General features: G+C 42.2%; 1 pseudogene; it reads left to right on the top strand.

The window, feature by feature from the left end:
• Positions 1-343: 343 nt before the first annotated feature.
• On the top strand, positions 344-9932 carry LOC145480591 (monocarboxylate transporter 10-like; annotated as a pseudogene).
• The last annotated feature ends 1945 nt before the right edge of the window (positions 9933-11877 follow it).

Raw genomic sequence — 11877 nt, 5'->3', positions numbered from 1 at the left:
CGATTTTAATGGAAATGGATAAATTTCAATTTTTATATGTAAACTTGTCAATCTGTTTAATTTGTGAAAGCAAAAGAAAATTTGCAATTAAAGTGCGATGGTCTGGGTACGGGTTAACTGCCAGTGCTTCGCAATACATGTGATAGCGGTCTTTCCTTCATAAGCTGCTGCGTTCGATATTAAGGCAAGGAATATCAGGTAAACGATTATTCTTTTCATTCCTTTATTTCGTCTCATCCTAATTGACCATGTTGTATGCTCCCTGTGATCCGACCTTGAAAAACCACTAACGGCGAGTGAGGTTAGTAAATATTATACTCGGCTTGACTGAGAAGCTGTGGCTAAATGACCGGCAGCCGGTCAAGGTTTTAAAATCACTAAATGACCGGCAGTCTGATATTTTTCTCAAATTTTAAGGAATCGAAGGAACCCATCCAATTCAAATTATCGTATGTCGATTAAGAACTGCCAAGCCATACAGAAGAGCGGTATAGATCGCAAGTCTTACGCTTGGTTTACGCTCGGCTCGGAGAGCGAGACCATGGTTTGTCACACTTAGAATTTCTTTAGGTCGACTGCCGGTCACGGTTTCCAACTCACTAAATGACCGGTAGTCCGATACTTTTCTCAAATTTAAAGAATCAAAGGAACCTATCCCAACCCGAGCGATCCAGAAGAGCTGTATAGATCGCAAGTCTGATAAACATTTGGTTTTAATACGCTCGGCTCAGAGATCGCTCTCTCGGGTCCGCGTGAGCGCGGGCTCATTTCCCGAAAACGCGGCTAGTTATCGAACCTACTCAGAGATCGAGACCATGGTTTGTGACACTTAAATTTTTTTAGGTCGACTGCCGGTCACGGTTTTCAAATGACCGGCAGTCGGAGTTAAGGGAATCGAGCGAACCGATCATGTACAAGCTATCTTGCAATATGTCGACTGAGGAGTTTCAAGCGATCCAAATTTTTTTTTTTCTATATTACAAGTATGAGAATGGATGGGTTCCTTCGATTCCTTAAATATCGTGACCGGCAGTCGACCCAAAAAAATTTTAACTGTCGCAAACCATGGTCTCACTCTCCGAGCCGAGCATAAACCGAGCGTTAGACTGGCGATCTATACAGCTCTTTTGGATCGCTTGGCAGTTCTTAATCGACATATGATAGTTTTCTCTTGAGTGGAAAGTTTAATAGAGTGTTAGGGTTAGCAGTGGCATACGGCTTCCAATTATCCTTGTGTTCTATTTAAGGTAAACAAAGGGCCAGTGTTACGGTTTTTCCTGCATGGCCGCCGCATGGGCGCGTAGCCACAATAAAAACTCTAGGACCTGTAGGTTTCATTCAGTAGGGGTTAAGTAACTATACCGACTCCTTACTAAACGAACTGGCATACTGTATAACGTAGGTGGTCAGCAGCCAAGACATACAATATTGGATTGCTATCAGTAAAAGAAAGAAGAAAGAAAACCTCTGCAGGGACCAGGGCACTTTATAATGGCAGACGTTGAAGATCATATACCCTGTTCTTCACATTCCGCTTGCTGCATAACCAGACGAGTTCAAAAACACGACAGTGGCTGGGCATGGGTGGTCGTCATTTGTGGTAGTCTGTGTAACGCGTTCGTTCTCGGATGTTCCTACAGCTTTGGTGTTATATATCCCTCGCTTTTGGATGAATTTAAAAGAGGCAAAGCACAGACAGGTAAATTTTCCCCAGTAAAACAGCGGTATAGGATGATACACTGTGCCGGCATAATTTCTAGAACGATGATGGAGGTAGAGCATCGAGGATCACCCAGAGATAATAGTACCCTTTTGCCAGCTTAACCTGTGATCAGACGTTCTTTTGGACCCAGTGTGTAACGTGTGTTACTGATTTGTTTCTCTCGCCAGTTGGAGTGTTTTTCTCAATTAGACTGTTCACATCCCTTGATTAGTTTACAACTTGTTTAAGCCTGTCGTGATATCATGAAAATTACGTTCTTTTCGCAGGAGGGAGGGTGGTGGGGAACATTTTTGTTGCATAATGACGGGCATAGTAGTAACAGCTAACTATTTAACTACAGTCGAACCTTCCGTAAGCCACCACCCAACAAGTCAATCCCGGTCGCTTATGAGAGTTTAGATCGTATTGGGTCAACATTTTGCCTCATTAGCATATGGTTACTGCAACTTGCCACATGATTAAATGTTTCAATCATGCGAGAAGTCAATTTCGAGAAAAAATTCGGCACTTCCCATGGAGAAATGGCCGTCTCTTGCACTACCCAGGAATGCGATAATGTTGCAACAACTTATTATCCAATTTTCGCTCTATTATATATAATTATCTGTCAAGTGGTCGCTTACGGAAGGTTAAAAACAAAGGAACATTTCAAACTTTTAGCTCTAAAAGTGGTGGTGGTCACTTACGATAGGTGGTGATTTGACTTGGAAACTTTTTGTATTTTGGAAAACTGGTCGCTGCGAAGAGGAGGTCACCTACGAGAGGTGGTTACAACCGGAGGTTCGACTGTATTTATTTACTTATTTATTTATTTGTTTATTTTTTTTTTTGTTCATTTATTTATTTATTTATTTATTTATTTATTTATTTATTTATTACATTATATAGTAATTATATCATTTTTTCACTTGATTGTTTTCAGCGTGGATTGCCTCTCTCGGTATGTCCTTAACATTCTTTTTTGGTCCTTTGGCGGGAAAACTCTGCGATCGGTTCGGTCCCAGAGTTGTTTCAATCATGGGAGCCTTGGTATCTGTCGTGGGACTTGTGTCAACTTCTCAAGCCCAGAGCTTATACGTCATATACTTTACATATAGCATTTTATTTGCTTTTGGAGGATGTTGCACCTACACTGCTGTCTTTGTTATTGTACCAAAGTACTTCCTTAAACGACGTTCCTTAGCAACCGGAATGATAGCCTCGGGGCCAGGTGCTGGTACCTTTGTGATGAGCCCAATTTTGGCACTCTCCATAGAGGGGCTGGGCTGGAGAGGAGCGTTTATTGTAATGGCCGGTATTGTCGCTTTAATTTGTGTCCTTGGATGTACATTTGATCCGAACACCCCGAAGAACACTTTCGAAGAACATGTTCATATGAGCATATATGCCAAAGAAAGGAGAAGGAAATTGATAAAAAAAATGCTGAATACTTGTTAATAGTGTCTGCTACCACTATTGTTGTCTTAGGGAACTCCGTTCCACAAGTCCACCTGGTAAGTCAATTAAAGCCATTTAGTACAGTGTCATAACAATTTTTAGAGTATAGACAGGACCCTGCGCGCGCTCTGATTGGTCAAAAAGCCGTGTTTTATCAGAGTATAAAACAAAGAAAAGGCGTGTTTTATTGTTTTGCGCGTGTAAAATCTGTATCATAAAGCAAAATAATGAAGAAGCCTAAGTCGTGTATTGCACTGTGATAAAACACTCCGGACATTTCCCTCGTGTTCTCAAATGCCCGTCGTGTTTTATCACAGTCACAAACGGCTTAGGCTTCGTTATTGTTAAATACAGCCTTTTTTACAACTTCTCTGTGGAGAGTTTCTCCTTATGAAACTTCTTCGTACCTCTTATATGTGGTTAGAGTGTTAAACTGCGCACCATCAAAGCTAAACAGTAAGAGCGATATATTTTATAGCAAATCACAATGCAGCCCAACCTCGTCCCTAGCTAGGAGCCCCGTTAATATGGTCACCAATGGGCCATGAAAATTTGGCCGTATCAACGGGGTGGCCGTATTAACAGGGTAGGGTCAAATCTCATGACTGGTCTGAGTTGAGTGACGTCTTCATTGGTCTAGCTGGGGAGAAGTCAGTGTAACATATATATAGAGGAGGAGTTCAGACACGGACAAGAACTTGCACCAATCCTCCTCCATCTGTGCCTGTAGCCTATTCACGATTAGTTTTGGTTTAGCACTTTTTTGAGAAAAAAATAACAAACAGGGAAATAGGTTTTAGGATAATGTCTGGCCTGTACAGGCAACCAAGCCAACCCAAATTAGAGCAAAGACGATTACAGTGGAATCCTGTTAATCCGGTCACCAACGGACCACAACAATTTGGTCGTATTAACGGGGTGACCGTATCAAAATTAACAGATGGTAAACGCCATAGCGTGTACTATTGAGTTATGGATGCACGCGGGAGGTTGCTAAGCACGAAAGAAGCGGTAAGAGTCGCAAGAGACGATAGCCGAGTGCGACTCTAGCTTCTTGAGTGCTTAGCAAACCTCCCAAGTGCATCCATAACTCAATAGTACACGCTATGGCGTTTACCATTTGTTTTATAACATAACATTGAGACATTGAACAACAGAAGTCCTTTTATTGAGCTACATCACAAAAAAATGTTCGTGTAGTCTTACATGACAAGAGAAAACAAGCGCGCGAAAATTCATTCATGACAACCGACTGCACACCAGTAACTCGATAAAGTTTCATCTTCACACAGCTGTGAAGACAGTTTCGCATTTCTGGGAGAAGGACGTCGGCCATTACTTTGGAAACAATGTCTGTCAAAAGATTTGCTTTGTAAACATTAGCACACACGTCAGCAGCGTACACCCATGGGCAAATAGTAGACGCTAAATTAACCAATCAGAGCGCGCGCTTTGCTTTAGTTATGTTATAAGGGTTCTTTAACTATGAAAATGACTGACTGAGCTCAGTTTTGTTCGGACCAGAATAAAGTGGCCGTAGTAACGAGGTGACGGTATCAACGGGGTGGCCGTGCCATGTACTTGTAACCTTTAATCAGAAACTGCCCTTTACTGACCATAAGAATTTCTTTTCTAGGGACGCTACTGTGAGGAGAAAGGCATCAGTTTAAACTTAGTCTCGAAGCTTTATCTAGTACTTGGTCTGTGTTCAGTATTTGCCAGACTCTTGGCCGGTCGCCTGTGTGACTTCACATTCGTCAACCGTCGTTATTTCTACCACGTCTGTCTTTGTGTTACGGGTATTTCAACCTTGTTCTGTCCCTTGGCAACAACTTTTCCAAGTTTGCTGCTCTATTTCATCACGTTTGGTTTCTTCGACGGTGTCAATTCGGCCGTGGCCAATGTACCGGTGTTAAACGCTGTTCGTGAAGAACAGCGGGCTCGCGCGTTTGGAATGTGGCTCTTTTTTATGTCTCTATCCATGGCATCTGGACCACCACTTGCAGGTGAGTGAACCGATTTTTCCTGACCGGAGCACCGACCGATTTTTCCTGAACGAAATCGGTGTCGTAAGCGGAGTCGTAAGCTCGACGGAATCGGAGTCGGAAGAATCAGAATTTTTCCATACCTTTCGATTTCGTTTACAACTCCGTCGCTTATGATCCAGACAAGCGGTAGAACCATAAGCGGAGGAAACAACCAATCTCAAAGCCCGGAATCGAGCATTGTGATTGGTTTATTCTTCCAATTCTGCTTCCAGCTCCGACAATGCAGTTTTCACTAGATCATAAGCAACAGAATCATAAGCAGAATCGGTATTCTGTTTCTCACCTGTTTGATTTTCACAAGAGCCTCTCATTACGACTCCGTATCTAGTGAAAACCAGCCTGTAGGGTTATGCTATTGGTATAACGCGCAGATGATTTCTCGCGCGGTGAAAGAATCGAACTTTAAAACAAGACTTCGAGGAAAAACGGTAAATGATCGGCCGAATTGAATTACCTAGTCGCTGTCGGTGTAAACTTCATAAATTGGAATTTTCGTACCTTCTTGCCGCTTTACTCGTATTTGTCAGGAAATTACTGTGCTGTTTGTTTGGATTTTCGGCTCTTTGGATCTGTACGGGTCCGCAAATGATCCCAGGACCGCAAATGATCCCGGACCGCAGATGATCCCCAAATTGAACCGCAAATGATCCCGGACCGGAAATGATCCCCATATTGGACCGCAAATGATCCCGATCAAAAACTAAGGAGCGGCATGGATTTATATCAGAGGAAGGTGAGAACATGTACAAAAATTATGAACTAAAAAACATGTTTTATCATTTTTGCAAAAAAATATTCCACAGTTGCTGTTTTGTTCTTCGAACGGTACAGATCGTTTTCAATGTCACGCAATAAAAAAAAATAAAAAATAAATCGAAAACCAACCAATGGAAAAAGCTAAGAAATTGTGATGTACGCTATAGAAGATAACTGAATAAGATACTTCTCCAAGTTTTAGGCATGTACGTTTCCCCAAACTTCAGAATCGAAATTCGTCGTAAATGTTTCCCAGAAATTTACAGAGCCCAGTAAGAAAACGCCATGTTGGTATACATCCGTGGTACACCAATATGGCGGCCGGAATGTAGTGTAAACATCTGGAACTTACTTTGGCTTTCTAGGCGACTAATCATCAGTACTAAACAAACAAGCATTTACTTAAGCACTTTTCCTAATGCTCTAAAAAGGCTCAAAATCATGAGATAAGTATATATTTTTCAACAAACTCGATCGTAGCGTTTTGTCACGCAACCTCCATAACCCTGAAATTCAAAATGCTCCGGTTTCCAATCGAAGCACGCTAATTGTAGACAGATATAAATATACCACCTCTTACGCCTGATGAGGATAAAAACACGTCACGTGAATCGAAGACGATCTATTGAATTAGAAGTCTTAGAAAAACACATAGCAACTATTGTTATATACCTCGTTCTTCAAAGCACACCGGCACATGTAAATAAAGTGGCCGGGTATTCTGAAGTTGCTCCCATTCTCGAAATCCCGGCAGCGATAGTATCAAACATCTGTCAAACAGCTAACTTGTCAAAACGAAGCGCAAGCAGGGATGGTACATTTCGCTGACCCCTAGTCCATGGACTACCCCCGATGGACCTGGTCCGTGGACTACTTGAATGGACTACCCACGGACTACCCTAAATGGACCACCCTGAAATCTGTGGCAAACATAAATTTAACAAAGCTAGAACCCGAACAAAAGATGTGATCGATCGACAAACACAATTACGGAACATTTGCGATGGAACAGATTTAATCCCCAACTGGACCTTTGTCACAAAATATTACAACCGAAATAGAGGAAATGAGTTGCTTTTCTCGTTCCCTGTTATGGCGTAAAGAATTGGCTCACAAGTCAGAGATGAATGCGATTATATATGCCAAATTTCCACTTACCATCTAGCGTCCTTTTCATATTGTGATCGACCGTGAGCGACTCGTGAGCGACTACTGCGCCTACTAGCTACACTCATTTGGCCAGGGGGAAGAAATACAAGATGGTGGTATATGGGTGTATGGGGTTATGTGAATGTCGTGTCTTATCATGTAGGTATTAAACAAAAGGAAAACTCGCTCGAATCCAATATCTTGTTACAAAGGTCCAGATGTTAAGGTAGGAAACGTTTGAGGATTAAATCGCAACTGTTCTGATCTGATTTTGTTCGGGATCGTTAAATCTGTTAAATTGCAAGTGTTCCGTAGTGTGTTTGTCGATCAGTCACATCTTTTGTTCGGGTTCTAGCATCGTTAAATTTATGTCCCCAGGTCCATCGGGGTAGTCCATGGACTAGCCGGGTCAGCGAAAACAAAAGATGTGACTGATCGACAAACACACTACGGAACACTTGCAATTTAACAGATTTAACGATCCCGAACAAAATCAGATCAGAACAGTTGCGATTTAATCCTCAAACGTTTCCTACCTTAACATCTGGAACTTCATAACTATAGCTTGGAATTTTGGCTTCTTAGAATACTTAAGTAGTCATTTCCGAGGAATTAAAGCCAAAATACGACCAAGGAAAAATTACAAAATAAATTTGTTCAAATTTCCAGTGCTACACACTAGGTGTTTTACAGGGTGAGGAAGCGTTGTAGGCTTGTGGGTCTACTCAGGTGACAGCGTCTTCCTTAATAGTTGCTTCATGGTTAGATTTTAGTTTAAAACTTTAGACGAGTGGCGTTAATGGCTGATAAAATGTGATTTAACTATAACACTGACATATCAATGTTTAACAAAGGAGGATATGTAGCGTACGTTGCACTGATCATAATTTTACTGAGAATTGCAAAGAAATGCAAGCCAAGTCGTGTTTTGATGATTGAGTGGTGATATTCATAACATCGTAGTTAGCAACAAAATTTAGTCGAAAGTATGAAAAAAAAGCAAGTTGTAAACCCTTATAATTATGAGATGGCTTTAATAAAAACATCGGTATTCACGTACGCCAATTCCCTATCCACACCATCCCACCATCCATGCCATTCGGGATCAATTGCGGTCCCTATCGGGGATCATTTCCGGTCCGGGATCATTTGCGGTCCAATTTGGGGATCATTTGCGCCCGGGATCATTTGCGGTCCTGGGATCATTTGCGAACCCGTACAGATCAGTTTACCCACCCTTTTTCGTAACCCAGGCTTAAAGGTGTCCTCAGCTTGAAAAATTCCTTCTTATTGGATAAAACACAAACACCAAATGCACGTGAACATGAACTCCGAAAAATAAATATTAATATAATAAAAAAAAGACGCTTCCTCACTATTGTGGTTTTCAAATTGTTTCCAGGTTACATAGCGGACTCCACGGGCTCTTATGCGCCCGCGTTCTACGTGGCTGGAAGCTGCATACTGACTGGTGCAAGCCTGTTCTTTATGATATACTTTTTCCACAAACAGGCCGAAAAAGAAACAAAAGCGCAGAGCAGCCTCGTGGTGGTAGAAAAAGTAACTGTTGTTTGATGTGATGTAACATTTACGGTCAACTTGCCGTCGTGGGAAGAGTCTCGCCACCTACGAACTCGCCAAGGCGTCTACACACTGAAGAGCTCTCCCCAAACCCCCCTCAAATTTTCCCGGTCGTTGCAAATCCTTATAGATCTGTATAGTATAGTGCAGTTGCGTATCTTGTGCTTTCGTTGACATGCGGACACCGCTTACGTTCATGGCGCCTTGAAGATGTCACTACAAACCTTGCACCCAGTCTTCAAGCTTCTCGCTCAATGGTGGACCACGGGGTCGAGCACCGAGTAACGAGAAGTGAGCCAGCAAACTATGCGTCTTTCAAGTGCCTTTTACACTTATCAATGGTGAATCGGTCAGTGTAAACCGCAGACCGAGGGTAAAATGCAGACTGGGGTAAAATGCAGACTGCAGAATACAGACGTTTTGGTGTATATCGTGTTATTTCCATTATCGAGTGCTAACCGGAAACACGGTTAATCGGGCTAATCGCAGTGAAAGTCTGCACTCCAGTTAGCTTGGCTAGCCTGAATATCACTCTGGTTAGCCTAAATATCACTCTGTGAAGGTAAATGTGAGGGACTCATGAGATGTGGGCTGTGAAGGTATATGTTGGGAATTAATAAGATGAAAGCTGTGTAGGTATATGTGGGGATTAAGGACATGTAGGCTGTATAGGTATATGTGGGGAATTAATGAGATGTAGGCTGTGTAGGTATATGCAGAGGGATTAATGAGATGTGGGCTGTGTAGGTATACGTGGGGGATTAATGAGATGTAGGCTGTGTAGGTATATGTGGGGAATTAATGAGATGTGGGCTGTGTAGGTATATGTGGGAGATTAATGAGATGTAGGTTGTGTAGGTATACGTGGGGAATCAATGAGATGTAGGCTGTGTAGGTATATGTGGGGGATTAATGAGATGTAGGCTGTGTAGGTATATGCAGGGGATTAATGAGATGTGGGCTGTGTAGGTATATGTGGGGGATTAATGAGATGTAGGCTGTGTAGGTATATGTAGGGAATTAATGAGATGTAGGCTGTATAGGTATATGTGGGGGATTAATGAGATGTAGGCTGTGTAGGTATATGCAGGGGGATTAATGAGATGTGGGCTGTGTAGGTATATGTGGGGGATTAATGAGATGTAGGCTGTGTAGGTATATGTGGGGAATTAATGAGATGTGGGCTGTGTAGGTATATGTGGGGGATTAATGAGATGTGGGCTGTGTAGGTATATTAATGAGATGTAGGCTGTGTAGGTATATGCAGGGGGATTAATGAGATGTAGGCTGTGTAGGTATATGTGGGGGATTAATGAGATGTAGTCTGTGTAGGTATATGTGGGGAATTAATGAGATGTGGGCTGTGTAGGTATATGTGGGGGATTAATGAGATGTAGGCTGTGTAGGTATATGCAGGGGATTAATGAGATGTGGGCTGTGTAGGTATATGTGGGGGATTAATGAGATGTAGGCTGTGTAGGTATATGTAGGGAATTAATGAGATGTAGGCTGTATAGGTATATGTGGGGGATTAATGAGATGTAGGCTGTGTAGGTATATGCAGGGGGATTAATGAGATGTGGGCTGTGTAGGTATATGTGGGGGATTAATGAGATGTAGGCTGTGTAGGTATATGTGGGGAATTAATGAGATGTGGGCTGTGTAGGTATATGTGGGGGATTAATGAGATGTGGGCTGTGTAGGTATATTAATGAGATGTAGGCTGTGTAGGTATATGCAGGGGGATTAATGAGATGTAGGCTGTGTAGGTATATGTGGGGGATTAATGAGATGTAGTCTGTGTAGGTATATGTGGGGAATTAATGAGATGTGGGCTGTGTAGGTATATGTGGGGGATTAATGGAATGTAGGCTGGGTAGGTACATGTGGGGGATTAATGAGATGTGGGCTGTGTAGGTATATGTGAGGTATTAATGAGAAGTGGACCATGAAGATGTATGTAGGGGATAAATACGATGTAGGCTCTGAAGAGATGTGTACATGGCGGTGGAGTTAACTGGCCGCCCAACCATCCGGGTGGTGTCGCACTTATAAAGCGAAAGAACAAAAGGCTTCGCTGTGAGCCAATGAGAAAGCACTGAAGTCACAGCCAAACTGGACAAACGAGTTTCTGACACCGGCTGGATTTGATTATTCAAAATGGCGGACATACCTTAATTTAAGACTCTAATATGCTAAATTGCCAAACATTCTTTACATTCACGCTTATGTTCTGTAACGGCTATGTAATTTATACCATACATACAGTTCTATAATATACGCATTCTTGAGTTACAGTAGCCGGATTAAGGCTTGATTGTTGTCGTTCTTTTAAGGTTCTCTCTGTCATCTAATATTACACGTTGCAGCGAAAAGGTAGTTCAAATTCGTCGTCAACGTTTATCGTCCACGAATGCCTACGAGCGAAAACAACTTCCGGTGCCTTGCCGCCTGAAGCATCACAATTTTCGATGTTATTCCGCCAGATATCATTGTCTCCGCGGCATTTAGGTTTGAGGTCAATTAAGTAGCGAGATCCCCGAGAACTGGAAGCTATGGAAAGAGAAATACTGTAATAATTACCTGGTTTGGATCGGGAAAGCCCCGAGTACTCGGCATGTTCAAGGACGTCATCTTATTGATGACGATGGCCTTTAAGTGTTCAAAGCCTTAAGCTATACTGAAGAAGAAGATGCCAACGATTGCCGTGTAGTAATGGGAAAGATGAAAAGGTATTGCATCGGCGAAGTAACGTAAACGAGATTGTTTGAGCAGGAGGGAAAAACTTCCTACCGAAACGCTCGACAACTTAATCGCTGAGTTAAAAAGAACCTTGGCAAAGAGCCGCAATTTATGTGATTATTTACGGTTTTTACAAGATACTCTCATCTGCGTTCGATTGGTCTTGGGATAAAACATGAGCACATGCCACTTAGGATGACAGACCCCACGTTCAGAACAAGTTGCATCGACTTTCCAGCATCCGAGATGCAAATATAGGAATCTTAGCAATGACGACGGCGACGTCGAGGACAACCTCCTTGTAATATTGAATTTGTCGAGGATGTCATATGGCTCTAGAACCTCACTCAGGCTAAATATGTAATGACAGCTTGCAATTCTAAATGTAAGGAACTGTATTGAGTATTGTATTGCCAGCATAAGTAACCCGTATTGTAAGTA

This window comes from Orbicella franksi, chromosome 3 (genome assembly GCF_964199315.1).
Source record: "Orbicella franksi chromosome 3, jaOrbFran1.1, whole genome shotgun sequence".
Taxonomy (NCBI): Eukaryota; Metazoa; Cnidaria; class Anthozoa; order Scleractinia; family Merulinidae; genus Orbicella; species Orbicella franksi.
This window is presented reverse-complemented; position numbering and strand designations above follow the sequence as displayed.